The sequence below is a fragment of the Monodon monoceros genome, unplaced genomic scaffold (genome assembly GCF_005190385.1).
Source record: "Monodon monoceros isolate NGI ecotype Baffin Bay Population unplaced genomic scaffold, NGI_Narwhal_1 Super_Scaffold_20, whole genome shotgun sequence".
In the NCBI taxonomy this organism is placed as follows: Eukaryota; Metazoa; Chordata; class Mammalia; order Artiodactyla; family Monodontidae; genus Monodon; species Monodon monoceros.
Window position 1 is genome coordinate 54996271 of NW_021703777.1, and position 23797 is coordinate 55020067.

The window sequence follows — 23797 nt, forward strand, 5'->3', positions numbered from 1 at the left end:
GTCATTACATGTTTCAAGAGTAAGGGTATTAGCCACCAAAAGATATACAAATTCAGGCTAACATATTCATAAATGAGAGTGAAAATGTGGCTGGAAACATATCTTGGGTGACTGAAGTGATGTGGCGAGGTAAATATGTCTAAATATAAGAAATTTACTAACATGGATCACTCTTATCACACAGGATTTAGCATTCCTGAGCTGGTCTTAACATGATACTTGAATGATTTCTTGAATCTTGGGGGAAAAAAATCAAAAAATGAAACAAAAGCAATGGTCTACAGTAAATAAGGTGGAAATGCAAAATATGTCTTGGCATAGTATTGAGGATGAGGTCAAATCTCAGTTTGGTCGCATGCTAGCAGAGATTTATTTCATAAGACTAGAGGACCTGTTGCTTAACTCTATTCTGTTGGAGGGCCCAGATAATATTTCTTTCTCTAAAGCAATAACCAGTGTGCTAATGAAAGAGTTCCAGGCATCATTAAAAAACAATAGTATTTTCTGTCCTCTATAGGCCAGGATTGATAACAGGAACAGTTGTTATACAACTGGGCTCCTAAGTGTCAGTAGTGATAATAAGATTTCAGAAAGCAGAAGCCTAATGGCAGCATTTAACTGTCAGAGACAAGGTGTATACAGTTACTACAACAAACAGAAAAGCTGGAATGACTCACAGCTATCTATGGGGGATGAGTAATAGACCATGAGTTTCTTAGGGATTAGGTGTATAAACTGCCAGTGAGGGTATTGCTTAATCTGTATAACAAAAACTTTTCAAGAGCTAATGAACCCAAGTCTACTTTCAACTGCCTCAAAAGAAAATTATGAGCTCTCATTCAGTTTCCAGTTCTCAGGACTAGAGTGCATGAGTTGAACAGAAGTCTAAGTCACATTGAGGAAGATCTCCCAAACATCACAGCAAACATATGTGATAGTATTTCTCCCAATTATTTTCTGAAGGCATCCACAACTATTATAGTAGAGTAAATATTCACTGGGGAAAAATAAGGCCTAGCATTTTCAAGCATTTTTATATAAAGGACAAAACTGACAAAAAAGAAAGAACAAAAATGTTATCATAGTACTCCAGGAAGTATAGGGACATAAAGAAAAGGCAGGTGATAGATGAAGTAAGTAGAAGACATAAAATGAAAACTCCTGAAACTTCTGCACCCCTGCCTAAGGTAGAATATCAGAAGTAATATTATAACCTTAGTGAAGTGACAGAGATTAGTGCCACTCTTAAAAGCATAAGCAATTGATGAATGATGTTCTCCATCTTAACACTGAGTAATTCATTAGCCTGACTCTACAATATTCCTTTAGATCATAGTGGTTGCCAAATGACTACTGTGAACTTAACCAAGTGTGCTACAGATTATTGCAGCTTTTCCAGGTGTGGTATCTTTACTAAACAGATTAATTCACTGCCTGCATTTGGTTTGTTACTTATCTGAAAAAAATGCATGACCCATGTAAATTATACATGGGAATAATAATAGGTGCTTTGGTTGCCCTGGTTAGACCCATGAATGCCACAGGTGTGAAACTGTAAGATACAAAGATTCAGGGGATTTTCATATTAGTAAAGATTTAAAGGTTACTGCTCTTGGGCACACATCAAAAGATTCCCTGCAAGTTAAAGGAAACTTATTGCATCTTGCCCTTCCCACCACCAAGAAAGAAGTGGAGCATTTGGTAGCCCCCTTTGCATTTTGCATATAACATATATTGCTCTGACACTTATCAGGTAACTTGGAAGGTGGTCAGTTTTGAGTAGGACCAGAGTAAGAAAGGACTCTCTAGTAAGTGGCCTTACTACTTTAGCCAGTTAGTCTTCCACATCATAAGATGATAGCAATAATGGTTGTAGAAAAGGATAATGTGGAGTTTCTGGCAAATGGCAATAGAAGAGTCACAGCTCAGTCACCCAGGGTTCTTGAACAAGGTCATTTGGCCTCATTTAGAGATCTGCTCATGGTTCAAAAATCAACTATTTTATGCTCTTGCAACTAGTAGAGACTGAGTTCCTGACTTTGGTACAAGTTGTTTGTTCATCAACTGATACTAGGTTATTGTCACTCCCTAGGTTATAGTATCAGACAGCCACCACAGCAATCCATCATATGATGGAAATGGCATATTTAGAATCAGTCTCCAAAAAATCTATAGGGCCTTGCTAATACATATCAATATCAGGGAGAACATGAGTGAAAATGGATCCGTGGGTATTGGAACAAACTTGTGGAGCACAAATAAGTTACAGGATAAGTGGTACAACACATGTCCCTTATGTCTAATTTTCCAATGCCTCTCCATAAAAATCACACCTATTTTTGTGCTTTTTCTATAATTAGCTGTTGTCAAAAGAAAAAAATTGGCTTTGATTCAGGGATGGGTTGGCTTGATACATCAGTATGAGCTGAAATGGACTGTTGCCACTCCATAGCACCTCCTTGGGGCTGCCATAAAATTCAGTGGTGAGGGAAAGTTCTCTGTATTCAGAGAATTTAGAAGTCTGGGAAATGTCATGTTGATAGAACTATGGGAGTGAACACAACATTTATAGATCCTTTTCTTCTTAAGTCAATGCTTACCTGAGAGCATGCATGACAGAAAGAGGTACTGAGTAATCTAGAAATGATTTGGTTCAGCCAGACTCTCCCCTGGGTTATCCCAGGCTTACAATGTAGATTTATGAATAAGTTAAGCCCAGTGGTAGAGATGGAGACTAGGCATGGCTCCAAAGGAATGGAAAAGTACTGAAACAATGGCACTGAGTTGTTGGCACTGAGACAATGCTTCCTTCGGGGTGATCCCAGCTAATAAACTGGGCCCCATGGGTTACTAGGGCAAGTTCATTTCTGCGAGATACCTGATTCCTCTGAATGAACTCCCACTACCCTGGCTGTAACCTTCATAGATCTGTGATGTAGTCTGAGAATCTTCTTACCCTATTCTCTGTTTTCATATTTCATAAGGGTGAGGCCAGCATCATGGTCTGAAATCTCTCCTCACCTCCTTTGTTTCTTGCCCCTTTTTCCTCACAGGTGTTTCATGAATAAATCTTTTACATGTCTTATCCCAAATTGATATCTGCTTCTTTGGGGATTCAAACTGGTTCAGTTTTTAAAAATTCTTTTGAGGATGAGACAACAACAGGGTGAGCAATGAGTAGATGAATTAAAGAATTCTTATGTTATTATGAGGAGAAGAAAGATAAAGGCAAAGTAATGAGTTTGAAATGTATTTGGGGCTAGAATAAATTTGCAATGCTAATTTTTTTTAGTGGTCACATTTTTGAATGAACTTTTTTTAAAAAGTAGATTTAGATTTACAGAAAATTTGAGAAGATAGTACAGGGTATCCCATACCCTGTTTCCCCTGTTAGTCTTTGCTGACTCACTGTAATCAAATCCTCATTCTACCTACAGAGTAGGATTTTTCTAAATCTGAGATACGACTCTGTTATTTCCTTGCTCAGAGTCTTTCAGTTACATCGCTTGTTACAATAAAATTTTTAAAATTAGTGTTGTTTTAAGAATATATTTGGTCTGGCCACTCATTGCTTTTCTAATTTTAACCATAATTACAGTTCTCCTTATTCTCTACTTACACTAATCATCCTTGAATTCCTCAGTCATGTTTTGCCACTTAGATATTCCAGAGTTTCTCCAGAGAAACAGAACCAACAGTGTACACACACACACACACACACACACACACACACACACATATTCTCTCTCTCTCTCTCTCTCTGAATCAAGTGGTTATGCAGCCTAAGAAGTCCCTTGGTCTGCCATCCTTAAGCTGGAGGATCAGGAATGCTTGTGGTGTAAGTCAGTCGAGTCTGAATGCCTGAAAAACACAGAAGCCAGTAGTATAACTTCCAATCCAAGGTCAAAGGCCCAAGAACCAAAGCCCTGATATCTAAGTACAAAAAAAGACCGACATCCCAGATCAAGGAGAGAGAAATTTGCCCCTTCTTTGCCTTTTTGTGCTATTGGGGCCCTCAACAGATTGGATGATGCCAGCCCTCATTGGTGAGGGTGGATCTCTTTACTCAGTCTACTGAATCAAAAGCTAATGTCCTCCAGAAACATCCTCACTGACACAGCCAGAAATAATGTTTTAATTGCTTTCTGGGCAACCCTTAGCCCAATAAAGCTGACACGTAAAATTAACCATCCCAAGTGTCTTGTTTCAGTTTTTGTACTTTCTGCCTGGACACTTCCTCTACGTTGCTCTCCCTCGGACTCCCTTCCTGCTTCACCTAGTTAATTCCCACTGTAATTTTAGATGACAAGTAGGCACTGTGTTCTCAAGGAATACCCTGTGTGTTACCTTTTCTACCAGTGTTATCTGCACTATGTTGTCTCAGTTTTGTAAAGCCCTTTTAAATGTATGTATTTAACACTAGATGCTAAAATATGTGAGAGCATGTCTATCTTGCTTTTGTTACATAACCACAGTGGCTAGCACATAATGGGCATTTGTGAAAGAAGGGAGAGGACAGAAAGGAAGGGAAATAAATAAGAGAAGGATGAAAGGAAGTATTTCAAACTATCTACCTAATATAAGAAAAATATATACCAGTTGGGTTAATGTCACATCCTTTTATTTTCTGCCCCATGGAATCAAGTCTGCAAGGGAAGAGATGACAAAATTTTGCACTCGTTTTCATTTGAGGGACAGTTATTTTGGCATATATCTTACCTCAAAAATGTACAGTGCATTTGGGCAAAAACTTGGATATAATTTTGTTCTCTTTTCCAGGTGCTCAATAAGAGTAATTAAGTTTCCGAGAAGAACTCAAACATATTTCTTCTATAAATGGAGTAATAAATGTATTTGACTCCAAGGGCTTTTTTCCAAAATGTCTCTAGACTCCTGTGTCAACATCATCTGTTAAAAAGCTCATTGCAAACATAAAAATATTTAACAATCATATTTATTTAATGTTAAACATTTAGTTAATTAATTGGCTGTAATTCTAATGGCACTTTTCAGAATATCACCAAGTTCATCATACTTTTTATGGAGTGGTCATATAGTTTATGTTCTTTAAATCTAATAATTTAAAAAGTTATTTCTATTGATTTTTTCCTACATTATTTTTCTGGCTGCATTTGTATTTTAGACACGTATAACATTTACCTAGTTAAATGACCTATTTACTTTAAAATTTTGAAGTAGTTCTCAGTTTTCCCACTCATTACATTTTTTTCTTTCTAATTTTAAGAATGGAATTGTTATAACACGCTTTCAAAAACTTGAATTGTAGAATATATTTACTAGGAAACCTAGAAATACTAAATGTTTTCTTTGAGACTACCAAATTATGATCTATGGCAGTAGTTCTCAAACTCTTCTGTCTCAGGAATTCTTCATGCTCTTAAAAATTACTGGGGTTCCCAATAAAGCTTTCTAAATTTGGGGGTAATAATGTAATACATAGTAAAATAAATCTGAGTAAACACAAAATAATTGATTTATAAATACTTTATTTAAATATATATGTGTCTGTATATATATATATATATACACACACACACACACACACACATATATATATATATATTTATAGTGAAGTCTCACACTTTTAAAACCACTACTTCACAGAACCGATTATAATCACTGGAAATGTGAGAACATGTCACTGTCCCATCCCAGAGTAATTCATCAAAATCCCTGGTCATGGGCCCCAGGCTGCTGTTGTTATTTGATTTTTGTTGTGTTTTTGTTTTGTTTAAGATTGGCGTATGATTCTGCTTCACAGTTATTGTTGAGAACTACTGCAGTTCTATGAGATAGTAGACATTACTCATAGAGATGCTGTGTTGTTTTAAATCAATATGTACTTTTGAATCTCTATTAAATTTAAGAAATTTGAAAGATTTATGGTTTATTAATCAACATGTCTAATTTCCTATTATGATGAATGAAATACAAACTAAAGAAAAATTTTAAAGGTAGAAAAATTAGGAAACTAAGGAAAGATTAGGTAATTTTCATGAGGTCCTGGGACTGGGATCTATCAAAGATTTGGTTTAACCATAGAACATTGACCACAGAATCCATGTTCTTAATTAGCTTTATGCTCCTTAGTAAGTCTCCAGAACTGTGGTAAATGTACTCTGTTGCTACATGTAAAGACTCTTCAGAAGAAATCAATTTCTACATCCACGACTTCCATATATGGCATTTCTTAAAGTTCATCATCTGACAGTCAGCCTTATTCATGATAGTCCATTTCCATTTTATCAAAATAGGTGCATTAGTTTCCTACTGGCACTGTAACAAATTACCACAAATGTTAAGTCTTAAAAAAAAAATCTGTTTTTTTCCAGTTCTGGAGGTCAGAAGTCAAAAATGCATTGAAAGGGGTGATGCATTCGTTCTTGAGGCTTTAGGGAAAAATCCGCTCCACGTCTTTTCCAGATTCTTTAGAGGGTGTTCTCATTCTTGGAATCATGGCCCTCTTCTATCTCCAGAACCTTCAATTGCATCTATCCAACCTCTGCTTCTATGAACACATCATTTTTCCTATTCTGTCTCTCTCCTCCATCATTTAAGGAACTTTGTGATTATATTGGACCAACCTGGGTAATTCAGGATATCTCCCTATTTTAAGATCCTTAATTTAATCACAGTTGCCAATCCCCTTTGCTATGTAAATATTCACAGGTTCTAGAGATTAGGACATGTGCATCTTTAGGAGGTTATTATTCTGTTTACCAAAATAAGGAATGCTATTCTTCACCCGTATATTCTTCCTCATCTATTTCAAGTCTTGATGCAGCACATATTTTGGGGTGTAAAAATTTATGACGTGCCAAACAAAGAGATATCATTAAAGGTGAGTTTTGGAGACACTTACCATGATATAGCTAATCAAGAACCATAAACTCATAAAGCTTTCTATCATTATTTGATTTAAAAGTACTTATCTAAAGAATAAGAGTCAACGTTATCATCAGAGTATTGTTGTAGTCATTGGGGTGCTCTGAATTTAAAAAAAGAAAGCAACCACCTAATGTGATTCTTATATTTGAAACTTTCTGCAGGATTACCAGATTCTTCAAGACACGTTGGATATAGACCATATATAATGCTTACAAAAATCACTTCTAATTCTTTCTGCTTACCTCAATAAGGTGGTTAAAAACTAATAAAATTATATCATAAAATATTTGTTTCAAATATAAGTCCTCTTGTTCCCATTATAAAATTTTTAATAATTTCTCTCTCTCATTAGTAAGAACTAAACTTATTTCAATTTATAAGAACTATCCAGATAATAATTTTAAAATGTGTTAGCTAGGGAGTTCCCTGGTGGTCCAGCGGTTAGGATTTGACACTTTCACTGGCATGGCCCCGCATTCAGTCCCTGGTCAGGGGACTAAGATCCCACAAGCCACAAAGGATAACCAAAAAAAAAAAAACAATGTGTGTGTGTGTGTGTGTGTGTTAGATACATAATTTTTCAAAAATTCTTATAAGGTGGAGGCAAGAAAAAATTTTAAAGACCATAACACTGCATACTGAGGCTAAGTATTTTAAATTACACTTTATTAATCACCTTATATTTTTATTGTAAATTTTATTGATCACTTTTTTTTTGCTAAACTTACAATTTGAATATGATTTATTATATTCCTTTAAAATGAACCTTATTAATTAAAATTCAAAACTTTTTTCTGGCATATTAATTGTAAGTAATGATTCTGTTTATCCTTTTTTTATGAGGTTTTGGTTTAAATAAATTCAGTGTTTGCTGCTATATTTTTTTTTCTTGCATGATTTCTTTTCTGCTTCACTTTACTTACTAGAATATCTTTATGTTATTAGTGATTCAGTTATACATATACATATATCTCTTCTTTTTAAAGTTCTTTTCCCATTTAGGTTATTACAGAATACCAAGCAGCTTTTGCTGCTGCTACGCAGTACATCCTTGTTGGTTATCTATTTTAAGTATGGCAGTGTGTTCAAGTCTCAGCAGTACGTCCTTGTTGGTTATCTATTTTAAATATGGCAGTGTGTTCAAGTCTATCCCAAACTCCCAATATATCACGCCCCCCCACCCTTCCCCCCTGGTAATCATTACTTCATTCTCTAAGTCTGTGAGTCTGTTTCCATTTTGTAAATAAGTTCATTTGTATTGGTTTTTTTAGATTCTGCATATAAGCGATGTCATATGATATTTGTCTTTCTCTATCTGACTTACTTCACTCAGTATGATAATCTCCAGGTCCATCCACATTGCTGCCAATGGCATTATTTCATTCTTTTTAATGGCTGAGTAATATTCTATTATATATATGTACTGCATCTTTTTTATCCATTCATCTGTTGATGGACATTTATGTTGCTTCCATGTCTTGGCTATTGTAAACAGCACTGCAATGAACATTGGGGTGCATGTATCCTTTTGAGCCATGTTTTTCTCTGGATGCATGCCCAGGAGTGGGATTACTGGATCATATGGTAGCTCTATTTTTAGTTTTTTAAGGAACCTCCATACTGTTCTCTGTAGTGGCTGTACCAATCTACATTCCCACCAACAGTGTAGGAGGGTTCCCCTTTCTCCACACCCTCTCCAGCATTTATTGTTTGCAAATGTTTTGATGATGGCCATTCTGACTTGTGTGACATGATATCTTGTAGTTTTCATTTGCATTTCTCTAGTAATTGGTGATGTTGAGCATTTTTTCACGTGCCTCTTGGCCATCTGTGTCTTCTTTCAAGAAATGTCTATTTATGTCTTCTGCCCATTTTTTGATTGGGTTGTTTGTTTTTTTGATATTGAGCCACATGAGCTGTTTATAAATTTTGGAGACTAATCCCTTGTTGGTTGCATCATTTGCAAATATTTTCTCCCATTCTGTGGGTTGTCTTTTTGTTTTGATTATGGTTTCCTTTGCTGTGCAAAAGCTTTTGAGTTTAATTAGGTCCCATTTGTTTATTTTTGTTTTTATTTCCATTACTCTGGGAGACGGATCAAAAAAGATATTGCTATGAATTATGTCAGAGTATTCTGCCTATGTTTTCCTCTAAGAGTTTTATACTATCCATTCTTATATTTAGGTCTTTAATCCATTTTGAGCTTATTTTTGTGTATGGTTTTAAAGAATGTTCTAATTTCATTTTTTTACTTGTAGCTGTCCAGTTTTCCCGACTCAAAGTATCTTGGATGTTAGGTTTGCTATAAATTAAATTTTTATTTAGGGTTATAGGTAAAGATGTTTGATTTTAATATATGTAGCTAAGAGTATAGGCATTTTCAATCTTCTATGATAGGATTCTTGGAAATGTAAGTAGATACTAAAAAATTCAGTAATATGTTACTGCTTTGATATTTATGGACACAATACTTGATAAATATATAAAATAATAATAGTTTCTATTTCATATGCCCATTATATTGTAGGCATTTTTTGTTATTTTTTTCTTATTGAATCCTTCCAACAACCTTCTAGGTTACTTCTTTTTCCCCGTATATATCTTAGTTCAGGATGCTATAGCAAAATACCATATATTTTTTGTCTTAAACAACAGAAATATATTTTCTCACAATTCTGGAGGCTGTAAAGTGCAGGATCTGTGTTTCAGCCTTTTTGGTTTCTGGTGAGGACTCTCTTCCTTGGTTGCAGACAGCTGCCTTCAAGCTGTGTCCCCACACAGCACAGAGTGAGCAAGCTCTCTAGTATCTCTTCTTATAAGGACATAATCCGATTGAATCAGGGTCTCACACTTATGACCTCATTTACCCTTAATTATTTTCTAACTCCAAATATAGCCACAATGGAGGTTAAGGTGCAGCTTGTGAACTTGGGAGGACACATACATGTATTCCATAATAGTATATTTCTTCCTTTTTTTCTTTTTCCTTCCTTTCTTGCTTCCTTCATTCTTTCCATCTTTCCTTCCATGCTTCCTTCATTTTTTAATCTTTTCTACTGTTAGCACTTTGTGCTCTATTTATTTATTTAATTTTTAAAATGCTTTGTATAAAATAGTTTAATGAAGTGATGGTGACTTAGTCAAGATCACACAGATAATAAAGCCAGCTCCTGATTTTTGTTTTATTATTTTAGTAATATCTACCTTTATGAACATTATAATATTTTGTTTTCCTTATTTCTAGTGTTCTCAAAGTTTATATAATGAATACTATTCAGTGTACATTTGCCTTTGTTATGGGACAAAAGATCATATATAGCAGTCTTGTTTTTAAGTTAGGGAGATGGGGAGACAGTTTTGTATTTAGATATTTCTTATTATTAAGGATATAAGCTATTAGAAAATATTTCTGTAGCTTTAGAACAGCATAATTAGACACAGGTCCTCTTTTGTCACAAAAAGTAACTTAAATGTAAATAAAGATAGAATTAGTTAACATAAAGCTCGTTAATACAGTTATATAAAATAAAATATCATCCCAATCTACTCAATTTTTATCACTCTATGACTCCATCAACTATTAGGCATTTATTACTTTATGTATTCACATAAAATGCTGCCAACCAAAATATAAGTACATTGTTTTCTTATTTAAAATTTTATTTATAATCACTGTGAGTTATGTTAACACATGAAATTTTTTACATATATCATTCTTGGGCAATGATAAAAAATTAAGCTAAATAAACTGCTTAAGTTATTCCTCAAATTTTAATGAGTCCAACTCTTCTGAATAATTCCTTACATATAGTTTACAATATGTGTTTTTCCAAAGATATCATCCTCTGTATCATTGTATATCAATGATGCATTATTTCATAACAGACGGCTATAATATTGTGTCCAGGATACTTTTCCAGTTGGAGGACATACATTTTGTACACTTTGATGCTGATACTTGTTTGCTATGTGGTAAAAGCCTTCTGTGTATGTCTTGATGTTAAAGAATATATTCATCTACTAAGTGAAAGAAGCCAGTCTGAAAAGGCACATACTGTGTATGATTCCAACTAATGATATTCTGTAAAAGGCAAATCTACGGAGACAACATAAAGATCAGTGGTTGTCCAGGGGTTGGGGGGTGGGGAATAGGATGAATAGGCAGAGCCCAGAGGCTTTTTAAGGCAATGAAAATACTCTGTTATGATATTATAATGACTATGCTTTAAGTTTTTCCAAACACATAGAATGTACAGCACCAAGAGCAATCCTAAAGTAAACTATGGACTTTGGATAATTATGATGGGTCAAAATAAGTTCATCCTTGGTTAAAAAAAGAAAAATATGTACCATTCTGGTGAATGATGTTGATAATGGGGGTGTCTATGCATGTGTGATGGCAGGGTATATAGGAAATCTTTTACCTCCCATTCAATTTTGTTGTAACCCTAAAACTGTTCCTAAAAATTGTCTGGAAGGAAGAAAGGAAAGGAAGGAAGGGAGGGAGGAAGGAAAGAGGATTCTTCCTTTCTGTCTGTCTTTGACCTGAGACATCAGTTTTCTCCTTCTTTGGATTTAGAATTAGACTGGAACTTATGCCATTGGCTGTCTTGGGTCTACAGCTTGCTGACTGCAGATTTTGGAATTCTCAGCCTTCATAATTGCAGAGCCTATTCCTTAACAGTAAATCAATCTCTCAAATCTCTCTCTCTCTCTTTCTCTGTTCTGTTTCTTTGGAGAACCCCCACTAATACAGATAGTGCAGAAAAGTGAACTGGTGATGTTGTAATGAATTTTAGGTGCCCTCCAACATGTAAAGAACTGGAAGTTATTCCCTTTTTTTAGCAAAAAAAAAAAAAAAACTGGAAACAACTGAGAATCCACATTTTTTTTTTGTACTCATCAGAGATATGAGGTTTTATGGCAAGTCAGGAGAAATAGATGAATGCAAGAAACAAATGAGATCATCTTACAGGAAACAGAAAATGCTAGAGCCCTAAGCTAGTAGGAATATGCAAGTGGTAATATTGATGAATTGCTGGAGGTTGAATGTTGACTAGCATGAGAGTGAGAAATTCCTGGGTACTGCAGTTTTACAGAGTTGCCTACAATTTCCTGTCTTTTACTTTCAGGAATCCCATTAGGTTCTGATAATGAAAAGCCAGGAATGGTCATCTCAAGTCTTTGGCAGGGAGAAGGGAAAATTAACTATTTTGAAACATGCTCATTGCATTTTCTGTAACAAAGGCTTATTCTGCAGTGAAGAAAGACTTTACCACAGCCTTATTTCACATAGTTAGAGGGGCACTTACTCACCTCTAAGTCTCTAGCTTTCCTGTCTCATGTAAGGGGAGTCAGATAAGAACACTAGGATGGGGAAGATAAGAAAAAGACTGACATTTAATCATAAGATTATAGAATGTTTCTCCTTCTCCACTCCTAACAACATCATCAGGACATCAGTACAATAATAGAGGATCAGCTGAAAGAGCTATAAGCTCAAGCTCTATTTAAGGAGGTTTTCAGTAAAACTAAACATAATAGGGAAGACAAAAACAAGGACACTAGAGGAATTTGAAGCCCTTGTTTCCTACAGCTATAGTAAACATGAAACACAGCACAACTTCTAGCTGGATTAACATAAAGCTTCACATTAAATACCAACTTACCTTGGCTTCTGTTACCTTATATATCACATCTGGCTTTCAGCTAAAAACAAACAAACAAACAAGTTATGGTGATGTTGCTGAACCAAACTTGGGTCCTCTCGCTGAGCACAGTAAAGCCAATCTACTGACATTGGGTTGTGGTGAGGAAAGTGCAGCATTTATTGTAAGGAGCCTTACAAGGAGAATGGGTGGCTTGTGCTCAAAAGCCCCGAAATCCCCAAAGGGTTTCAGTAAAACATTTTTAAAGACAGGGTGAGGGAAGGGCATCCCAGAGTATGTGATCTGCTTGTGCACAATTCCCTGAATGGTTGATAGTGAGATAATAGGGTGGTATAACAGGGGTTAACATTATCAATCCTAAGGCACCAGAAAGCCGGGGGGCTATGTTCTCATGATCATCAAGTAGTTAATTTCTTCCATTTGGTGGTGATTTTAGCATCTGTGAAACAACTCTGGAAATGCGCATCAGATACTATTATCTAGGTAGTTCAGAGAGAAGCTACAGCAGAGGATGTGGGGGAGGGGTCTGTCCTGGGGAGGCCCCATAGGGTCCTGCTCCGTTTCACTGAGAGACAAGAAAAAAGCCTGAAGAGACAACGCAAGCATCAAAATCAAATTCAGATGACACACATTTTGGAATCATCAGAAAGGGGATTTAATTAACTATGACCAATATTTTAAGGAGTCTAATGCAAAAGTTAGACAACATGTAAGAACAAATGAGAAATATAAACAGAAAGATGGATATAAGAAAGAATAAAAAGGAAATTTTAGAAATTAAATACACTGGAACAGAAATAAAGAATTCCCTTATGGGCTCTTCAATAGATAGGATATACCCAAGGAAAGAATCAATGAGATTGAAGATATGTCAATAGAAAATTACAAGCTGGAATATTAAGAGAGAAAAAGAATGAAAATAAAAAAACAACAAGAACTATGGGACAGTTTTACAAATTGTAGGTATGCACAATTGAAATGTTACAAGGAGAAGAACAAGAGAAGGAAGGAAAATAGTTGAAGCAATAATGTACAAAAGAAATTGAAAATTATTTTCCAACCCCCCAGCACAGATCCAGGAAGTCCAGAGGACAACAAACATAATAAATAGCTAAAAAAAAAAAAAAAAAAAATCTACATTTAGATAGATCCTATTTAAACTACAGCAAGCTAAAACAAAGGGAAAAACTTGAAAGCAGGTGGTGGGGGTAAGTGCATATGAAAATTTGACTATAGAGGTGAAAGGATAAAAATTATAATGGAATACTTGTCAAATCTGAGCATGTAAAAGAGGGTAGCATAAAATACTTGAAGAAATATTAAAGAAAACAACTCAGAATTCTATATCCAGGGAAATTATCCTTCAAAATTGAAGGAGAAATAAAGACTTTTCAGACAAAAAAAAGTGGGAGAGAGAGAAAATTCAGTACGTGTCATGCAAGAAATGTTAAAAGATTTTCTTCCATGAGAAAATAATAATAATAAAATCCAGAAAATCTGATCTATATAAAAAATTAAAAAGTGTTGCATAAGAATAAATACTGGAAATAAAAATTAATTTTCTTGTTCTTTAATAAACGTTTATTCACAGTAAAAATAGTAACAATGTATTGTGTGAATATACTATATACATAATTGAAATAAATGAGAACGATTTTTAAGGTCCAAGAGAGAAGAATTGGTATTAGCTACCTGTAATACACTTGAAGTGGTATATTTTTTTTCAAAAATTGACTTAGATTAGCTATAAATATATATTGGAAACACTAGGGCAAAGATTGTAAAAAATCAGAAATAATATAATCAAAATACATAGAAGAGATAAAAGTCAATCATATAAAATGCTCAATTAGACCCTGAGAAGGCAAAACATGAAATAAAAAAAAGGAGAAAAGAAAGAATAAGTGTAGTCAATAGAAACTGGTACAAACATGATAGACAATAATGCAACCATATTAATAATCACTTTGAGTATAAATGGTCTAAATACACTAATTAAAGGCAGAATTTTTAAGAGTGTATGAAAATCAAAGCCCAACTGTATTTTGTGTATAAGTAACCACTTTATATAGAGAGAGGCTGAAAGGTTAATAGTAAAGCAGCAGAGAGAGTTATACCATGCTAATCAAAAGAAAGCTCGGTAGCTCTATTAATTTTAGAGAAAGCAGAATTCAGAACAAGAAAACTTACCAGAGATGAAGTGTGAAGATCCTCATGTAAGGAGTCTTCATGGAGATGCCAAGAAGAGCTAGCAATCTTTGACATGTATGCCATTAATAAGAGAGCAACAAAATGCATGCATCAAAAAATGGGGGAGGGGCTTCCCTGGTGGCACAGTGGTTGAGAGTCCGCCTGCTGATGCAGGGGATGCGGATTCGTGCCCTGGTCCGGGAAGATCCCACATGCTGCAGAGCAGCTGGGCCCGTGAGCCATGGCCGCTGAGCCTGCTTGTCTGGAGCCTGTGCTCCACAATGGGAGAGGCCACAACAGTGAGAGGCCCGTGTACCACAAAAAAAAAAAAAAAAAAATGGGGGAAAAAATAGCAGAAAGGAGATGTATACAAATTCACTATTAATACATGCAATTTCTCTTTAGTAATTAATAGGTCAGAAAGGCAGAAAGTCTGTAAAGATATTGTTTACTTTAACATCATTATCAATTAAACCTGATTTAATAAACATTTACAGAATACTCTATTCAAATACTCATTCTTCTTAAGATTGCATGAGGCAGTCACAAAGGTAGACCAAATTCTGAACATAAAATACACATTAACAAATTTGGAAAGGAATAGAAATTATGCAAAATTAGTTCTCAGGCTACAATTAAATTAAACTGGAAATTAATAACAGAAAGTTATCTGGAAATCCCAACATATTTAAAGATTTAGCAACACATTTCTGTATAATACATAGATCAAAGAAGAAGGCTCAAGGGAAATTTTAAAAATATTTTAACCTAAATGAGAATGAAAATACAACTTAAAATTTGTAGGATGCAGTGGAAGCAGTGTTTAGAGGGAAATTTATAGAAGTAATATATATATTAGAAAAGAAGAAAAATCTAAAATCAACAATTGAATCACCCACTTCTAGGAAACTAGAAAAAGAAGTACAATTTAAGACTAAAGCAAGCCGAATAAAAGGAAATAGCAAAAACTAGAGAGGAAATAAAAGAAATTAAAAACAGAGAAAATCAGTAATCTAAAACTGGTTCTTTGAAAAGATTATGAAAATAGAGTAATCTCTATCCAGAATAACCAGGAATAAAGCAGAAGATACACATCACTAATATCAGAAATGAAATGAGCACACTAGCTCCTAAGTCTTCATTTCTAATATTATTACCCAATAAAAGGAACCAGGTTTTTTTTTGCTTTTGTTTTTTAAGAAGTTGATGATTCTAGGGCTGCAGTAGGAAATACACAATATGAGCCTGGAGCATTTTGTAGGCCAGAAAATAAGGAAGCGGTCAAAAACAAACAAAACCTATACTAAGGGAGTGTGTCAAAGGACACAAGGGCAAATTAAGGCACTCCCAATGGCTGGAACAATGTTAGGGGCAAAATTAATGAAGTATTGGGAGATAAGTTCAAGATGGCAGAGTAGAAGGATGTGCTCTAACTCCCGCTTGTGAGAGCACTGGAATCACAACTAATGGCTGAACAGTCATCAATAGGAAGATACTGAAACTCACCAAAAAAGATACCTTATATCCAAAGACAAAGGAGAAGCCACAATGCGATGGTAAGAGTGGCACAATCACAATAAAATCAAATCCCATAACTGCTGGGTGGGTGACTCACAAACTGGAGAACACTTATACCACAGAAGTCCATCCACTGGAGTGAAGGTTCTGAGTCCCACGCCAGGCTTCCCAACCTGGGGGTCCAGCAATGGGAGGAGGAATTCCTAAGGACTTGATTGCAGCGGTTTGACAGACCTGGGGGAAAGAGAGACTCCACTCTTGGAGGGCACACACAAAGTAGTGTGCACATTGGGACCCAGGGGAAGGAGCAGTGACCCCATAGGAGACTGAACCAGACCTACCTGCTAGTGTTAGAGGGTCACCTGCAGAGGCGGGGGTGGCTGTGGCTCACTGTGAGGACAAGGACACTGGCAGCAGAAGTTCTGGAAACTTGGCTCATGGGCCAAGTAGATCTTGGCATGAGCCCTCCCAGAGTCTGCAATTAGCCCCACAAAACAGCCTTGTTACACTCCAGTGTTGGGTTGCCTCAGGCCAAACAACCAACAGGGAGGGAACCCAGCCCCACCCATCAGCAGACAAACGAAGTAAAGTTTTACTGAGGTCTGCCCATCAGAGCAACAGCCAGCTCTACCCACCACCAGTCCCTCCCATCAGAAAACTTGCACAAACCTCTTAGATAATCTCATCCACCAGAGGGCAGACAGCAGAAGCAAGAAGAATACAATCCTGGAGCCTGTGGAACAAAAATCACATTAACAGAGAGATAAGATGAAAAGGCAGAGGGCTATGCACCAGATGAAGAAACAAGATAAACCCCCAGAAAAACAACTAAATGAAGTGGAGATAGGCAACCTTCCAGAAAAAGAATTCAGAATAATGATAGTGAAGATGATCCAGGACCTTGGATAAAGAATGGAGGCAAATACCGAGAAGATGCAAGAAATGTTTAACAAAGACCTAGAAGAATTAAAGAACAAACACATAGAAGAATTAAAGAACAAACAAAAAGAAATGAACAATGCAATAACTGAAATGAAAAATACACCAGAAGGAATCAATAGGAGAATAACCGAGGCAGAAGAATGGATAAGTGACCTGCAAGACAAAATGGTGGAATTCACTGCCATGGGACAGAATAATGAAAAAAGAATGAAAAGAAATGAAGACAGCATAAGCGACCTCTGGGACAACTAAATGCTACAACATTCACATTTAGGGGTTCCAGAAGGAGAAGAGAGACAGAAAGGACCTGAGAAAATATTTGAAGAGATTAGAGTTGAAATCTTCCCTAAGAATGGAAAGGAAATAGCCACCCAAGTCCAGGAAGCACAGAGCGTCCCAGGCAGGATAAACCCAAGGAGAAACATGCCGAGACAGATAGTAATCAAATTGACAAAAGACAAAGAAAAATTGTTGAAAGCAACAAGGTAAAAACGACAAATAACATACAAGGGAACTCCCATAAGGTTAACAGCTGATTTCTCAGCAGAAACTCTACAAGCCAGAAGGGAGTGGCATGAAATATTTAAAGTGATGAAAGGGAAGAACGTACACTAAGTTTACGCTACCCGGCAAGGATCTCGTTCCGACTCGACGGAGAAATCAAAAGCTTTACAGAGAAGCAAAAGCTAAGAGAATTCAGCACCACCAAACTAGCTCTACAACAAATGCTAAAGGAACTACTCTAAGTGAGAAACACAAGAGAAGAAAAGGAAATACAAAAACAAACCCATAACAATTAAGAAAATGGTAATAGTAATATACATATCAATAATTACCTTAAACAAGAATGGATTAAATGCTCCAACCAAAAGACACAGGCTCGCTGAGGGATACAAAAACAAGACCTGTATATATGCTGTCTACAAGAGATGCACTTAAGACCTAGGGGCACATACAGGCTGAAAGTGAGAGGATGGAAAAAATATTCCATGCAAATGGAAATCAAAAGAAAGCTGGAGTAGCAATACTCAATAAGATAAAATAGACTTTGTAATAAAGCATGTTACAAGAGACAAGGAAGGACACTAGATAATGATCAAGGGATCAATCCAAGAAGAAGATATAACAATTATAAATATATATGCACCCAACATAGGAGCACCTCAATACATAAGACAACTGTTAACAGCTATAAAAGAGGAGATTCACAGTAACATGATAATAATGGGGGATTTTAACACCTCACTTATGACAATGGACAGATCATCCAAACATAAAATTAATAAGGAAACGCAAGCTTTAATGACACAATAGACCAGATAGATTTAATTGATATTTATAGGACATTCCATCCCAAAACAGCAGATTACACCTTCTTCTCAAGCGCACATGGAACATTCTCCAGCATAGATCACATCTTGGCTCACAAATCAAGCCTCAGTAAACTTAAGAAAATAGAAATCATATAAAGCATGTTTTCTGATCAAAAGGCTATGAGATCAGAAATCAATTACAGGTAAAAAAATATAAAAAACACAAACACATGGAGGCTAAACAACACATTACTAAATAACCAAGAGATCATGGAAGGAATCAAAGAGGAAATCCAAAAGTACCTACAGACAAGTGACAATGAAAACATGACAATCCAAAACCTATGGCATGCAGCAAAAGCAGTTCTAAGAGGGAAGTGTATAGCAATACAATCCTACCTCAAGAAACAAGAAAAATCTCGAATAAAAAATCTAACCTTACACCTAAAGAAAATAGAGAAAGAAGAACAAACAAAACCCAGAGTAAGTAGGAGGAAAGAAACATAAAGAACAGAGCAGAAATAAATGAAGTAGAAACAAAGAAAATGATAACAAAGATCAATAAAACTAAAATACGGTTCTTTGAGAAAATAAAATTGTTAAACCATTAGCCAGACTTATCAAGAAAAAGAGGGGAAAAAAAAAGAGGGGAAAAAAAAAGAGGGGAAAAAAAAAGAGGGAGAGGACTCCAATCAATAAAATTAGAAATGAAAAAGGAGAAGTTACAACAGACACAGCAGAAATACAAAGCATCCTAAGAGACTACTACAAGCAACACTATGCCAATAAAATGGACAACCTGGAAGAAATGGACAAGTTCTTAGAAAGATATAACCTTCCAAGACTGAACCAGGAAGAAATAGAAAATATGAACAGACCAATCACAAGTAATGGAATTGAAACTCTGAATAAAAATCTTCCACAAACAAAAGTCCAGGACCAGATGGCTTCACAGAGGAATTCTATCAAACATATAGAGAAGAGCTAAGACCCATCCTTCTAAAAATCTTCCCAAAAATTGCAGAGGAAGGAACACTCCCAAGCTCATTCTATGAGGTCACCATCACCCTGATACCAAAACCAGACAGACATACTACAAAAAAAGAAAATTACAGACCAATATCACTGATGTATATAGATGCAAAAATCCTCAACAAAGTACTCGCAAGCAGAATCCAACAACACATTAAAAGGATCATACACCATGATCAATTGGGATTTATCCCAGGGATGCAAGAATTCCTCAATATAAGCAAATCAATCAATGTGATACACCATATTAACAAATTAAAGAATAAAAACCATATGATCATCTCAAGAGATGCAGAAAAGCTTTTGCCAAAATTCAACACCTATTTATGATAAAAACTCTCCAGAAAGTGGGCATAGAGGGAACCTACCTCAACATAATAAAGGCCATCTTCGACAAACCCACAGTAAACATCTTTCTCAATGGTGAAAAACTAAAAGCATTTCCTCTAAGATCAGGAACAATACAAGGATGTCCAGTCTCGCCACTGTTATTCATCATAGTTTTGGAAGTCCTAGCCACGACAATTAGAGAAGAAAAAGAAGTAAAAGGAATACAATTTGAAAAAGCAGAAGTAAAACTGTCACTGTTTGCAGCTGACATGATACTATACATAGAGAATCCTAAAGATGCCTCCAGAAGACTACTAGAGCTAGTCAATGATTTTGGTAAAGTTACAGTATACAAAATTAAAGCAGAGAAATCTCTTGCATTACTTTACACAAATGATGAAAAATCTGAAAGATAAATTAAGGAAACACTCCCAGTTACCATTGCAGCAAAAAGAATAAAATACCTAGGGAGACAAAAGACCTAGGTATGCAGAAAACTATAAGACACTGTTGAAAGAAATTAAAGATGATACCATCAGATGGAGAGATATACCATGTTCTTGGATTGGAAGAATCAATATTATGAAAATGACTATACTACCCAAAGCAATGTACAGATTCAATGCAATCCCTATCAAATTACCAATGGCATTTTTTACAGAATTAGAACAAAAAATCTTAAAATTTGTATGGAGACACAAAAGACCCTGAATAGCCAAGACATTCTTGAGGGAAAAAAACGGAGCTGGAGGAATCAGACTCCCTGACTTCAGACTATACTACAAAGCTACAGTAATCAAGACAATATGGTACTGGCACAAAAACAGAAGCATAGATCAATAGAACAGGATAGAAAGCCCATAGATAAACCCATGCACCTATGGTCAACTAATCTATGACAAAGGAGGCAAGGATGTACAATGGAGAAAAGATAGCCTCTTCAATAAGTGGTGCTGGGAAAACTGGACAGCTACATGTAAAAGAATGAAATTAGAACACTCCCTAACACCATACACAAAAATAAACTCAAAATGGATTAGAGACCTAAATATAAGACTGGACACTATAAAACTCTTAGAGGAAAACATAGGATGAACACTCTTTGACATAAATCACAGCAAGCTCTTTTTTGATCCATCTCCTAGAGTAATGGAAATAAAAACAAAAATAAACAAATGGGGCCTAATGAAACTTAAAAGCTTTTGCAAAGCAAAGGAAACTACAAACAAGACGAAAAGACAACCCTCAGAATGGGAGAAAATATTTACAAGTGAATCAACGGACAAAGGATTAATCTCCAAAATATATAAACAGCTCATGCAGCTGAATATTAAAAAAACATACAACCCAATGCAAAAATGGGCAGACTACCTAAACAGACATTTCTTCAAAGAAGAGATACAGATGGCCAAGTAGCACATGAAAACCTGCTCAACATCCTAATTATTAGACAAATGCAAACCAAAACTACAATGAGGTATCACCTCACACCAGTTAGCATGGGCATCATCAGAAAATCTACAAACAACAAATGCTGGAGAGGGTGTGGAGAAAAGGGAACCCTCTTGCACTGTTGGTGGGAATGTAAATTGATACAGCCACTATGGAGAACAGTATGGAGGTTCTTTAAAAAACTAAAAATAGAATTACCATATGACCCAGCAATCCCACTACTGGGCATATATCCAGATAAAACCATAATTCAAAAAGACACATGTACCCCAATGTTCATTGCAGCACTACTTACAATAGCCAGCTCATGGAAGCAACCTAAATGCCCATTGAAAGACAAATGGATAAAGAATATGTGGTACATATATACAATGGAATATTACTCAGCCACAAAAAGGAATGAAATTAGGTCATTTGTGGAGACGTGAGATGTGGATGGATCTTGAGACTGTCATACAGAGTGAAGTAAGTCAGAAAGAGAAAAACAAATATCATATAGTAGCGCATATATGTGGAAGCTAGAAAAATGGTACAGATGAACCAGTTTTGCACGGCAGAAATAGAGACACAGATGTAGAGAGCAAACATATGGACACCAAGGGGAGAATGTGGTAGGAGGGGGTGGTGGTGTGATGAATTGGGAGATTGAGATTGACATATATACACTAATATGTTTGAAATGGATAACTAATAAGAACCTACTGTATAAAAAAATAAATTCAAAAATTCAAAAAACAAAAATTAATGTAGTACTGGATTATGACCCACAGTATAAAAGAAATATCCAGGAGTCCATATTGATATATATTAATGATTTAGTAAATGAATAATTCATGGAGAAGAGACAAATCTCCCTTGCAGAAGAATTTCAAGTAATGTATGTAGATACTCCACCATCACAAAAAGGAATTATTAATTCCCCCTCCTTATATGTGGACTGTGGTCGATTAATTTCATAGTAGAGAAACCTGATAAACACTATCTCAGTCAGGTGGTCAAGATCAATATCAATAGTGAGTAGTCATGCTTACAGTATGTACCCTTGATGTGATGCCAATGGCACTTGATCTTTTGGTTTTCTAGAATTTACTTAGCCATAGGGGAGGACAGAGGAAGAAGCCACTGTGACAGATCCTTGGCAGGAAGGAGATAGTATTCTTGAAAAACTGGAAGAACAATTGGTCTGGTGTCCAAAGATTAATGACTATGTTGATGTAAGATAAACTAGGGAGGTGGGAAATTGCAGCACTTTGTAGATCATGTAAAGGATTTTACTTTTAATAAAAGAGCAACATGAAGTCAAGGAAGAGGTTACAACAGGTTTATGTTCCTGTTCAGTGTGATTAAGGATTTCATACACTAATATGAAAGTTCAAGGTGTGTCAGGAAAGTTAGACAAGTGAGAACAAACAGGAGAATCTGGTTTACAAACATAGATCTCAACATAATTATTACCATAAACTAATTCTTAGGACAAATAAATTTTCACCAATTGATCTTATTTTTTTACATTGGATTTGAGCTTTTCAGAATGACAATATTCACAAATTATTTGAGAGTTAAATTTAATTTCCAGCAGGGCTTTCTTAATTCATACAGTTTAAATTACTCTCTTCATATATATCCATGATTATACACTTACAGAATTTCAGGAATGGATATAGTGGAACTGAGGTATAAATTTTTGGTTGGTGACATTTGAGAGGGAATATTCAGTTGAATAATTGAACTAAAAGGAAGATGGCTGGTTGTTAAAGGGTTAGAGGGGCAGGTTGTGTGAGGAACTAATGAACAGCCTATTCGTTGGAAACACCTAACAGTAAAAGCAGGGAGGGATCTAAGTAAGTTGCTTGGTAAAGAATGAGGTCAATAAACTGGAGCTTGTTTGCATAATGAGGGCAATCACACATAAAATTATTTATTTACTGGAAGGAATTACATTTAATTTTTTTTTAATTATGAAATTAATGAACATGTCTGTTTTGTGCCAGTCTCAGTTTATCAATGACCAATGTTGTGTGTGGACTGGCCCTTGTGGTTCTTATTATGATTGCAAGACACCCTTCCGCAATAACCATCATCAAACTTTGAAAAAAAAAAAAAGATTTATTACTTACATGACCTGGAAATTACAAAGCACACCTGGGACCACACAGCAAGGTCTCAGGTGGAAAAAAGAGAGAGAGGGAGAAGGGAGAGAGAGAGAGACTGACTTTGTCTTTCTCTTCTGTTAACATCAGTCTCTTTCACTAGGTGATCACCCACAATCTCTGATTGATATACTAGCTTTCTAGTACTCTTTTCTGTGTATACAGAGAGGCACCAGCCTCCCCTGAAGCCCTCTTGTGACTTCCTCTTTCTTTGCTTTCTTTGCTTTACCTGCCTTTTTGGAATCACTATATGTACACCATCTACTTACTGTGTTCCGGAAACCTGTTGCAA